Source organism: Rhinopithecus bieti, unplaced genomic scaffold, assembly GCF_001698545.2.
Source record: "Rhinopithecus bieti isolate Rb0 unplaced genomic scaffold, ASM169854v2 scaffold_33903, whole genome shotgun sequence".
Taxonomy (NCBI): domain Eukaryota; kingdom Metazoa; phylum Chordata; class Mammalia; order Primates; family Cercopithecidae; genus Rhinopithecus; species Rhinopithecus bieti.
This window is the reverse complement of record NW_016814625.1, coordinates 119,787-132,025: the sequence shown is the minus strand read 5'-3', so window position 1 is coordinate 132,025 and position 12,239 is coordinate 119,787. Positions and strand designations below refer to the sequence as shown.

At 47.7% G+C, this 12,239-nt stretch overlaps 1 protein-coding gene across 9 annotated transcripts in view; it reads left to right on the top strand.

The window, feature by feature from the left end:
• ATP2B4 (ATPase plasma membrane Ca2+ transporting 4) overlaps window positions 1-12,239 on the top strand; it is a 117,579-nt gene that overhangs the window by 38,191 nt on the left and 67,149 nt on the right. Inside the window, exon 1 of one of the 9 annotated variants that reach the window (XM_017851559.1) lies at window positions 6,786-6,876. The exons of the other annotated variants lie outside the window; for them this stretch is intronic. The gene's annotated coding sequence lies outside the window, so the exon portion shown is untranslated. Of the gene's footprint in view, window positions 1-6,785; window positions 6,877-12,239 lie in introns of those variants that run through there. 9 annotated transcript variants of the gene reach the window in all.

Sequence of the window (12,239 nt, the reverse complement as noted above, 5' to 3'; positions counted from 1 at the left end):
GGGGGGGAGGGCTGGGCGCGGTGGCTCACACCTGTAATCCCAGCACTTTGTGAGACTGAGGTGGGCAGAGCATGAGGTCAAGAGATCGAGACCAGCCTGGCCAACGTGGTGAAACCCCGTCTCGACTGAAAATACAAAAATTAGCTGGGCATGGTAGTGAGCACCTATAGTCCCAGCTACTTCGGAGGCTGAGGCAGCAGAATCGCTTGAACTGGGAGACGGAGGTGCAGTGAGCCAAGATCGCGCCACTGCACTCCAGCCTAGCAAGAGTGAGACTTTGTCTCAAAAAAAAATAAAGAAGAAGAGCATGGGGACTGGGCGCAGTGCTTCATGCCTGTAATCCCAGCACTTTGGGAGGCCGAGGTGGGCGGATCACTTGAGGTCAGGAGTTTGAGACCAACCTGGCAACATAGTGAAACCCTCTCTCTACTAAAAATACAAAAATTAGCTGGGTGTGTTGGGGTGGCCCTCTAGTTCCAGCTACTTGGGAGGCCAAGGCAGGAGAATTGCTTGAACCCAGGAGGCAGAGATTGCAGTGAGCTGAGATCACGCCACTGCACTCCAGCCAGGGCAACAAAAGAGAAACTTGGTCTTAAAAAAAAAAAACTTTCCCAAGGTCAAATGAATAGTGATGATGGTGGTGGATCTGGGATTTGGGCCGTCTCTCCACAGAGCTCATGCTCTTAATCACTGTACCATACTTTAAGAGATGAATGATCACTGAGAAGGAGAGCTCTCATGTCTGGAAAGCAACTCAAAGGCAATATTCTGAAAAAAGTGTGGCTTCTGCCAAAGTTGGGTTTGGATTCTGGCTTGTCTTCGTACTGTGTGAGCCTAGACAAATTATGTAGCCAGGTTTCTCCTCTGTAGAATGGGAGTGATATGACCCATTTCCCAAGGTCGTTGAGAGGATCAGATGAGATAGTAATACAGAGTGATCAAAAAGCCTGGAGACTTACTTCCCCATCTTGGGTCAGGAAAGCCTTAGCTGTACCTGCTCTAACCAGGTGCCTGTGTTCTCTGAGCTGATGATAGGGTGACTTTGGGAGAGGAGAGGATGAACACAAATGCCTCTCTCCTGCTCTCTGAAAAGATGATTTGTCTACCGTATGCCCAGTACCCTCAGTGCACTCCCACCATTGTCCCCCACCACACACAAACACACTGCATGGTATTCGGAAAGCCCAGTCTGTTTCTCTGACCCTTTGCCTTGTCACTCAGCTTTGCCAGGTCCCTTGAGTTCTTTGATGTTGTGCCAGGCTCTCTGTGGGCTTCCAGCCCTGGGCATGTCTGTGGTGACTGACCTGTGCCCCACTGGCCTGCACCTCCATTACCACAATGGGTCTGAGCCCCGCTGACAGCAGCTGCTGGTCCCATGTCTGGAACTTAGCTCTGCTCTTCCGTTCTCCACCCTTCTCACCTGTCTATACCAGCATGAGTCTTCCATCTGCTCTTCTTTCTTCTCCTATTTTTATTTATTTATTTATTTATTTATTTATTTATTTATTTACTGTGATAAAATATACAGAACATAAAATTTGCCATCTTAACCTTTTGTTGTTGTTGTTGTTGTCGTTGTTGTTGTTGTTGAGAGAGTCTCACTCAGTCACCCAGGCTGAAGTGATCTTGGCTCACTGCAACCCCCATCTCCCAGCTTCAAGTGATTCTTCTGCCTCAGCCTCCCGTGCAGCTAGGACTACAGTCACACTCCACCATACCCAGCTAATTTTTTTTGGTTTGTTTGTTTGGAGATGGAGTCTCGCTCTGTCGCTCAGGCTGGAGTGCAGTGGCACAATCTCGGCTCACTGCAAGCTCTGCCTCCCAGGTTCATGCCATTCTCCTGCCTCAGCCTCCCGAGTAGCTGGGACTACAGGTGCCTGCCACAATGCCCAGCTAATATCTTTTTCTATTATTAGTATAGACAAGGTTTCACCGTGTTAGCCAGGATGGTCTCGATCTCCTGACCTTGTGATCTGCCCACCTCAGCCTCCCAAAGTGCTGGGATTACAGGTGTGAGCCAACACGCCTGGCCTAATTTTTATATTTTTAGTAGAGACGGGGTTTCACCACATTGGCCAGGCTGGTCTTGAACTCCTGACCTCGTGCTCCACCCGCCTCAGCCTCCCAAAGTGTTGGGATTACAGGTATGAGCCACTGCACCCAGCTTATCTTAACCATTTTTAAGTAGACCGTTCAGTGGTACTAACTACATTCCCAGTGTAGGGTTCCCATCACCATCATCCATGTCTAGAACTTCTCCTTCCCAAACTGAAACTCTGTACCCATTAAACAATAATGCCCATTCCTCACTCCATCCAGCCCCTGGGAACCTCCAGTCTACTTCCTGTCTCTATGAATTTGCCTATTCTACATACTTCATATGAATAGAATTATACCCTATTTATTTGTGTGTGTGCAACTGGCTTATTTCACTTAGCACAATGTTTTCAAGGTTCATCCGTGTGGCAGCATGTGTCAGAACGTCCTTCCTTGAATAATAATTCCATTGTATGTCCATTCATCTGCCCATGGAGGCCCTCCTTTTTTTAATCACATTTTTGGGTATATCATCATTTGCAGTAATATGAAGAGAATAGCCTACTCTTTCTTTGTAGCAGGAAACTGAGGAGGGTCACTCTCCTAGATGGTGGAAGACAGGTGGAGTTGAGTGTGCTGTTTATAAACTCTGTCCTGAGGTTTTACCCTTCCAGAGGTCTCTTTTCTCGACAAATACTTAATGCGCATGACATCATCCGAACCCAGAAGTGCTAGGTAGAGAGAAGTGATTATCTGGGGCCACAATCTTGCATTTGCTTGCCTTCCTAGGGAAAGACCCTATTGTTGACCCTAAAGATTCCCTCCTCTCAATACTGAAGGCCTTTTAAGGGTCTAAAGACTCTAGAGCAACATTTTGTTTCCCGTTTATATTTTTTGGTTTTGTGTTTGCTTTTGTTTTTTGCATTTCTTTCCCTTGTCAGTCTTTGTCCTTCCTGGTCCCGATGCACTTCAATATTTCTGGATGTGCTGTACTATAGTCATAGGCCGCCTTAATATGGGTGTGTCCTGTCTTCTTTATTTAGAATTGTGCGGACTGGGAATTCCCTAAGGGAAAAAGCCCTCTTCCTTTCTTTCTCTAATCTCCCTCCACCCTTTTTTGTTCTCCTCCCTTTGGTACCTCAGCACCACACCAGGAGATGTACCGCCTCCATCTAGACCACAAACTGTACCCTCAAGGTGTCCATGGCCAAGAAGAATGACACACACAGACATCACACATACATTCAGCATGTCTCACTGTTACCTCTGAGAGGAAGTAGGAGAACCTGTATTAATCCTCTGAGCTCATCAGGACACGAATCCCCAGCTCCAATGTCCTGGGTTGGGCCTAGAATTATCCCACTATTTTATACAGGCTACTCTCTCTCTCTCTCTCTTTTTTTTTTTTTTTTTTTTTTTTTTTTTTTTTTTTTTTAAACCAGGTCTTGTTCTGTCACCATGCTAGAGTGCAGTGGTATGATCATAGCTTACTGCAGCTTCAGACTCCTGGGCTCAAGCAATCCTCCCTCCTCAGCCTCCTAAGTAGTGGGGACTACAGGCACATGCTACCACGCCCAGCTACTTTTTTATTTTTTGTAGAGACGGTGTCTCACTGTATTACCCAGGCTGGTCTCAAATTCCTGTCCTCAAGTGATCCTCCTGCCTCACCCTCCTGAGTCTCTGGGATTACAGGCATGAGCCACCGTGCCCAGCCTCTTCTCTCCACTTTCTTTTAGGACCTTACAGTATGGAGTAAACCTTAGCTTCTTCTATGCTCTTCCTGTGGTTGCATGGCCTTAATTGAGTGAGTCACTTCACCTTTAAGACCATATGTTATAAAATCTGTCAAAGAACAATATTGTCAGTCTTGTCTAGCTGAAAAGATTGTCGCAAAGATCAAATGTCAGAGTGCTTTGAAAACTGTGAAGCATTACCCAAATGTGGGTTCTTAACAGAGTTCTTTTACTGTCATGAACTTTTTCTGTCTTTTTACTCAGTCTTGCTGACACCACTTAAAAAGGAACCTCAGACAGATAGATTCCCCAGGTATAGCTTGAAAAATTAGAGATCCTGGAGAAGTCTGTGAATGGGGAGTACCAATGTCCTCCTGGTACACAGAGCCAAGGGTCTAGACCCAGGACTGGAAAGTACAGGAACACAGTGACCAGAGGCACGGGGAGGCTCTGACAGAGGGGCAGAGGCAGTGTGCTTCACTGTTCAATGGTTTCTTAAGATACTTGATCTTCATCCAAGGGCAAGGGCCATTGCACATGAAAAAAGTAATAATCCTTTCAACTTTGGTATGGGGTAGATGACTTTTTGATCCCCATTTTTTTAGATGAGGAAACAAAGGCTCGGGGAGAATGGATTTGGAGGAGGGTTGGCTGAGAGGCACTGGTGCTACTTGGGAAGGACTGTCATGGGAGAGCCTGTGAGCTGTGAGGGGCAGGAGCCTGGCCCGGGTGCAGAGACCCCACAGGGCTGCCTGCTTTGGCATCTTCAGCCCTGCCTCTGGTGCATCCCCAGGTCAAACTGGATTCACTTCTGATTTTCTTCCTGAGATATTTTTCAGGATTTGGTGACCCAAGGGAATGCCAGGTTGATGGGTAACTGCACCTGCTAGTCCTTAAGGTACTTTTAAAGATTTTAGAAAGGTGAATATAGCCCTCAGGTGCAAGGCCCATCTGGCAAAACTTAGGGTGGATTTCATCTCCCAAACCACCTCCTTACCTGGTGCCCATGTTCAGGGCACATGCTACCTGACTGTATGTAGCAGCTCTGCAAAGAGAAGGTTCCCTTCTGCTCAGGCTGAAGGGGAGGCCCACGCTGTGATGAGCTCTCTCCTGCAGCAGCTTGATGACCACAAGCTGGCGGCAGGGGAAAACCTAGAGGTTTTGGGTAGGCACAGGCAAGCAAGCATGGGAGATGTTTTTGCCCTTCCTTTGACACCCAATACAGACTTCTTTGCCTCAGGTGTCTCTTCCCCTGTCCTGCTTTCCCATCAAGATTGTGTAGCCTTGGCCTGGCTCGGTGGCTCACACCTGTCATCCCAACACTTTGGGAGGCCGAGGCAGGCGGATCGTGAGGTCAGGAGTTCGAGACCAGCCTGGCCAATATGGTGAAACCCTGTCTCTACTAAAAATACAGAAATTAGCCAAGCATAGTGGTGCATGCCTGTAGTCCCAGCTACTCAGGAGGCTGAGGCAGGAGAATCACTTGAACCTGGCAGGCGGAGGTTGCAGTGAGCCAAGATCACAGCAGTGCACTCCAACCTGGCGACAGAGCTAGACTCCATCTAAAAAAAAAGATTGTGTAGCCTTTTTATCCAGTGCTCAGCACAATATTTGACTCGTATGTGCTTAAATGTAAAATGAGGGGATTTGTTTAGACTTTTCCATCTACGTTGCTATGATTATGGGATTCTTGTTTGACGTAGTTGGTGGGTAAAGTAGGAGACCTGCTCCCTGAAAAGACCAGGAACTTATTGGCTAGTATTGTTACTGGTGATAAAATTGTGACAGGTCTGACCTGCCTCCTAGCTTGTGGTCAGCCCACCTCGGCCCCTGTCTGCTTTGAGAAGGTAGTGGAACATACGTGGTAATTAACCTACAGTGGTGCCACAGTTGCTGCTTCTGGGTATAGCAGAGCGGTGAGCAACTCTGTCTCCTTTCCAAGCTGGCACCAACTCAGGAGGAAGCGTCCAAGGGGATTCTCATAAGCCGCAGAGAGCTGCCCATGAGTCTGAAAGGGAATTCCTGGGCCAGGTGGCCGCACTCAGCTGACAGCTCCTGCTGGGAGGAATGGTAGCATTTTGGTTTCTTACAATGTTCTCCTCCTCTGGCTCCTTTGAAATGAGAGTTGAAAGAGTCCTGACCAGGGGACCTGCAGGGGGTGGACAGCAAGGCAGGCCTCAATTCTGGAAACAGCACCTCCACACATCACTTCTGGGGATAATTTTCTCATCTGCCCTCTTGCAGGCAAAATTCAGAGTCTTTGGAGGGCCTTCGCTTTCCCAAAGCAGCTTAATTTTGGCCTCCGTTCTTCCTGCCTCCTAGGTTTGGTTGGGTGGACATTTAATATAGTTGAAAGCTGACTCCTCTTCCTATTAACCTCCTAGGCTTATCTCACCCTCTGAATAGGGCCTTATAATCCTACAAATGAGGCCTCTCTCCCTATGCTCACCAGGAAAAATTGAACTCTCAAGACTGTCCATTTTCTTTGCCCTGTTATGGAAACTTCTCTTCCTTTTGCCATATCCCCCTCTCATCTTGGCTCTAGAAACTATTTCCTTAGGGAGAAAAAGGCAGTTCCCTTCCTGCCCTTCTTTTGAACCAAACTTCTGTTTGTGGTCTTGGAAACCATGACAACCTGGCCTAAGAAGCCACCTTGAGCATCTTGGAAGTTAATATTTCAGAGCTGTGTACTCACAACTGTGAGCTCTCTAGCACCTTTTTGTTTGTGTTTTGTTTTGTTTTGTTTTAAGATAGGGTCTCACTTTGTCATCCAGGCTGGAGTGCAGTGGTGCCATCTCCACTCACTGCAACTTCTGCCTCCAGGGTTCAGGAGATCCTCCCACCTCAGCCTTCGGAGTAGCTGGGACTGTAGGTGTGCACCACCATGCCTGGCTAATTTTTGTATATTTTGTAGAGATGGGGTTTCACCATGTTGCTCCGGCTGGTCTCGAACTCCTGGATTCAAGTGATCTGCCCACCTCAGCCTCCCACAATGCTGGGATTACACGCGTGAGTCACCGTGCCCGGCCTCTAGCACTTTTTTCCAAAGTGGGACAGAAGCCAGTGATCTGCTGAGAGGAGAAAGTTTCAAACAAAGCAACCCTAGGTAATCCTTCTACAAGTACATTAGCAAAGGAGCAATGTTCTGTGTAGGTTCTAGAGAGTGGATCTGGGCAGCATTCGCTGGGAATCTGGAGTGATGTTCTGGAGTGTGGTCTATACTTATTTTTCCTGTGCTCTTTTCTTCTCTCCGCTTCTCGCAATTACTCAGTTACTCAGTAGACTAGTGTTGGAGGTAGTTATCTTTTCGCTTACACCAGTTTTTTTTTCTTTCTTCTCCTCGATATGTTTGTCCTTCTTGCTTGGGTGCTACCTTTTAAAGCCCAAAGTTGGGAATCCAGGGAGCTGCGATGATTAACTGCAGGAGCCCAGTGGAAGAATTCCACAGCCTTAGACGGCAAAGTTTCCATAGCCTCACTGCCGTGGGACTTCCCCCGCATGAAGGAGAGCTCTCTTTCTTGGGCTGGCCATTGGAGGAGGGAGGGAAGAGAGCTGGCTGGCGTGTCCTCAGCTTCTCTGAGGATCTGGCTGCTTATACAGAGAGAGGGCCCAGTGACAGGAACCCTAAAGGGAGGAAAGCGACCCCTCCCCCCACACTGAAAAGATCCTTCTCCGGTAATGAAGATCTTGCTAATTTGGAACAGCTGGCCAGGGCGTGTTAGACTGGAGGAACTGGGGGAAAGCTTGCTCTGGCAATCTTCTGCAGAAGCAAATGTTAGGCAAATAGCATGAGATGCCTACGAAAGTTTCACTCTGCTTGGATAGGATGCGTGATGCTACTCCTCCTCTGTGAATCCTTGTGTAGTGATGGGGAAAGAGAGAAGAAAGCAGCCTGTCACCAGGGGTTGGATTTTAGCGTCCATATGTCTATTCCCCACCACGCTCTGTAGGCTCAGAGTGGAACGGAGGTGGAACAGTGGAGCCATCTTGCAGCTTGTAGTTGGGTAGGATTAGCTTATTGTGTTTTGTTCTTGAGTTGTCAGCTTCCTTGGGAACCCTGAAAGGAGCCAGGGTCAGATTGTAGCCCCAGGTGCCTTTTCAATCTGTCTAGTCTCCTGGCCACTTCCTTCAACAAGCCACTCCTCTATTTATGCTAGATTGGGAGCTTGGCTGAGCATACTACATCCTGACTTTGGTGGTTTGTTTTGTTTTTTCATTTTTTAGAAGGCTGTAGTTACTATAACTGACTTTTGTATTTAATCCATGGGAATATTCTCCTATCCCTCCCCTTCCCCTACCTAGAGTCTTCAATGTTAGCTGTTTATCTCTACCACCAGCGTAGTTAGTTCCTGCATAAATGTTTGACTTAGACAAGCAAGCTCCAGATGGATTGGGGAGAATGCAGATTGGCTCATGGAATCTGGTCCCACATGCCTTTGACCCATCATCCGTGACCCCAGTGACACAGATGGGCCCTGGGTTGGTGCTGGCTGTGACAGCCCCACAAGTATCTGACTTGCTTCTCAGCACATTCCTGCTCCTTCCACTATGTGAGCCACTGTGGACTGGGACAGGACTGATTGGTTTCAGAAAGTATCCAGGCAAGGAGAGTTAAATTCCATCCAATTAGGCTGTCCCTGGAGATGTGGGAAAAGAGAATGAGAGAGACTGAGAGACTGAAATAGACAGATAGATTGGGGAGGAAGAGGTAGGGGAAGGGATACACATAAGTACGGGATAATAAAGTTAGAAGTTTGGGAATGAAGTATAGAGAAAAATGGGGACGTGGAAATAGTTTGGTGCTGGGTATTCTTCTTATGATCTTGGTAGCTCAAGGCTTTAGAAATGAAATAATCCAGAAAATATCTTATTCTGTTACTTCCTACAAACCTCCCACCACCATCCCACCATTCTTCTAGGTTTTGCCTTGGAGGTTGAAGTGGTGTTTAAAGCGGTGTATATGGGAGTTTAGAATCAGCTGGGTTGTGTTCACCTTTGCCTCCCCCTGGAGATTAGATGGATTCCTTCAGTGATGGCTCATCCCCCTTCTATCTGAACCAGAACCTCTCTGACTGTGTCCTGGAGATCAAGGGAGATGTGCCCTCAACCATTCACTCAGTCCGCCAATTTTAAGATGCAAAGAATGCAGGGAGATGGAAGGAGTGCTGAAGGAATGGTGCCTGGGTCTTGCTGATTATCTGTCGAGACTGGATCCCTTTCCAGGACTTTTTGTTGTTGTTGTTTGTTTGTTTGTATTTTTTGAGATGGAATCTCGCTCTTGTTGCCCAGGCTGGAGTGCAATGGCGCAATCTCAGCTCACCACAACCTCTGCCTCCCGGGTTCAAGCGATTCTCCTGCCTCAGCCTCCAGAGTATCTGGGATTACAGGCACATGCTACCACGCCGGCTAATTTTTTTATTTTATTTTATTTTTTTTGAGACGGAGTCTCACTCTGTTGCCCAGGCTGGAGTGCAGTGGTGCAATTTTGGCTCACGGCAAGCTCTGCCTCCTGGGTTCATGCCATTCTCCTGCCTCAGCCTCCCGAGTAGCTGGGACTATAGGCGCCCGCCACCACGCACAGCTAATTTTTTGTATTTTTAGTAGAGACGAGGTTTCACCATGTTAGTCAGGGTGGTCTTGATCTCCTGACCTCATGATCTGCCTGCCTCTGCCTCCCAGAGTGCTGGGATTCCAGGCGTGAGCCACTGCACCTGGCCATTTTTTTTATATTTCGTACAGACGGGGTTTCTCCATATTGGTCAGGCTGGTCTGGAACTCCTGACCTCAGGTGATCTGCCTGCCTCAGCCTCCCAAAGCGCTGGGATTACAGGCATGAGCCACCGTGCCCAGCCCCTTTCTGGGACTTTCATACTTTCCCTTCCCTTGGAAACGGAAGCACGCTGTATGGAAGAGAGAGGTGGCTCATTCATTAATTGCACAGGTTAGGCCAGGCTCTGGAGCTGAGGTTGGGATAGAGAGGTGATGACACAACCTTTCTGCTCGCTTGTAAGAAAAATACACAATACTCTCCACTTTCTCTCCCCTGAGAGACTTCCATCAACAATCACCAGCTGGGGCTGAGTCACCTATTTGCCTGCCCTTTGTCTCTTTCAGCAATGAGCCCTGTGTCCATCACTGTGGATGTGAGCCCTTTGAATAGATGTTCTTTCTAGTCCACGAGTTTTGGAAGCTCACTCTACCTTGGGACACTAAAACATGTCTGCATCTCTCTTTGTCTTTTTATGTCTTCCCAAGTAATGGCCACTCTGCTTGAGTTCATACTCTTTCTTATTTTTTAATTTTTTTTTGAAATTGAGTCTCACTCTGTCACCCAGGCTGGAGTGCAGTGGCACAATCTCAGCTCACTGCAACCTCCATCTCCCTGATTCAAGTGATTCTCCTGCCTCAGCCTCCCAAGTAGCTGGGATTACAGGCGTGTGCCACCACACCTGGCTAATTTTTGCATTTTTGGTAGAGATGGGGTTTTGCCATGTTGGCCAGGCTAGTCTCTAACTCCTGACCTCAGGTGATCCACCCGCCTTGGCCTCCCACAGTGCTGAGATTACAGGTGTGAGCCACCGTGCCCAGCCAAGTTCATACTCAAGCTTAGGAAGAGAAGCACAGCTTATCTGGAACCTTAATTCATGGTTAGTGCCTTTCCATCAGCCTATACCCAACAGTCCAGGACTATACCTTTTTTATCTCTGAACCCTTTCCTCACCTCTCCCTTCTCTCTTCCTACCCTATAGGAACTAGGATACTGATGATAGTTGGTTTGACAGGTTTAGAAATGGTGCCTGCTCTGCTCTTTTGACCTCAAGGTGCTGCCAAGACTGATTTTTATCCCAAGTTCTGATTACTCCAACAAGAGCTTATGAGCTAACCAGGGCTGTCAGTTAGGACTTTGACCTCTCCTGGGGCACCAGAAGGATGCTTCCCTGATGGGAGCATCAGTGTCTTCCCCCTTCTCCTGCCCTCTCTCCTCCCCGTGGGGAGTGTTCTCATCTATATCCTTTCTGAGCCATGGTGGCATCTGGGAGACATTCAGTTATCTTATGAGATGGGAGGAAATGGAACAGTCTATTCTATTTGTTCTTTTAACACTGCCCTAACTTTATTTTATCTGGTTAATATGCCTGTCAGCAGTAAGAGGTTTTTAATCTCCTAATAAGTGTATACCCATCCAAAAGAAGCTGAAATAAGGTGGGGAAAAGGGGTTGATAAATTCCTGCAGCATCTTTATATTCCAACTAGCTGTTTCTGAAAGGTGACTCTTTCTCTTACTCACATGCTGTTTAGTGATTGACGACCTATAGCATATTTATCAGTCAGTTCACGCTTTCAGCTCAGTTGTGTGTGAGTGTGTGCATGCCTGTGATTAATTACCACATGGACTTGTGACTCCCACTTTCTTGACCTTCATTTTTTTTCTTTATTTTGTTTAGATTAAAAAAATAGGTCTCGCTGTGTTGCCAAGGCTGAACTCAAACTCCTGAGTTCAAGCAATCCTCCCTCCTCAGCCTCCCAAAGAGCTGGGGTTATAGGCGTGAGCCACCATGCTTGCCTCTCCTGCCCATCTTGAACCATCTATGGCCCTTATTTCTTTTCTTCTTTGCTATTTTATTTTTGGTTGAGAGAGTCAAGGCAGAGAGGGCCATAGTGCTTCCATCCAATAGATGCAGACTGACCTCTGATCACTCCCTAACACCTCTCGGCCAAAAGCCTTTCCCTTGTTTCTGGTGCCTGAGACGTATGTGTCTAGGGAGGAATCAGCCGCACTGTTGCTCATCCATCAGTATCTGAACCTCGCATGCTGACTCCAACTCCGTGGTGCTAAGGGTCCTCACCACCTTCAGTAAAATCTTGAGTCTTGCTGTGCAGAAGTAGCCCTTCACCCCAAAGCTAAGGAGAAAGGATTGGATGAAAGTTCTCTGTAGAAGTGGAGGAAACATGTGTCTCCTCAGAGGCACCTTTAGAGGTTGTTCTCTGCAGCCCTCCAGCTAGAGTGAGCAGGCTCCTTGCCTGGGTGGTGCTGCCACTCACATAGGGGTGGGGGCTTCGAAGCTCTCCTCCCACCACCCCTGGTGAATCCTCCGCATCTTCCTCCCTTGATACTGGCAGCTGGTGGGGACCGGGGGAATGGAGGAGTGCTGCTGTTAGAGCAAGAAGACAAAGTGGCTTTGTCTCTTCTCGGTAATATAAGTGCAGTGAGGTGAGAAGACTCTTGGGGTTTGGCATTTCTCCTTGAGGAGCTGAGCCAGAGGCAGGGCTTTGGTTCCTAAGTGATTAGAGGCCTGTGTGGCCAGAGGCCGCGCATTCCCTTTTGGAAGGGAGCTCTCCCATACTCCTTGCTTCCATCTTCCCCTTCCTGGCTCAAGTCATAGGCTCTATTTTCTGGCTATCCTCTTTTTGTTCCTGAGAAAGTTGTGGTGGCTCTTTTTTTTTTTTTTTTTTTTTTTTTTTTTTTTT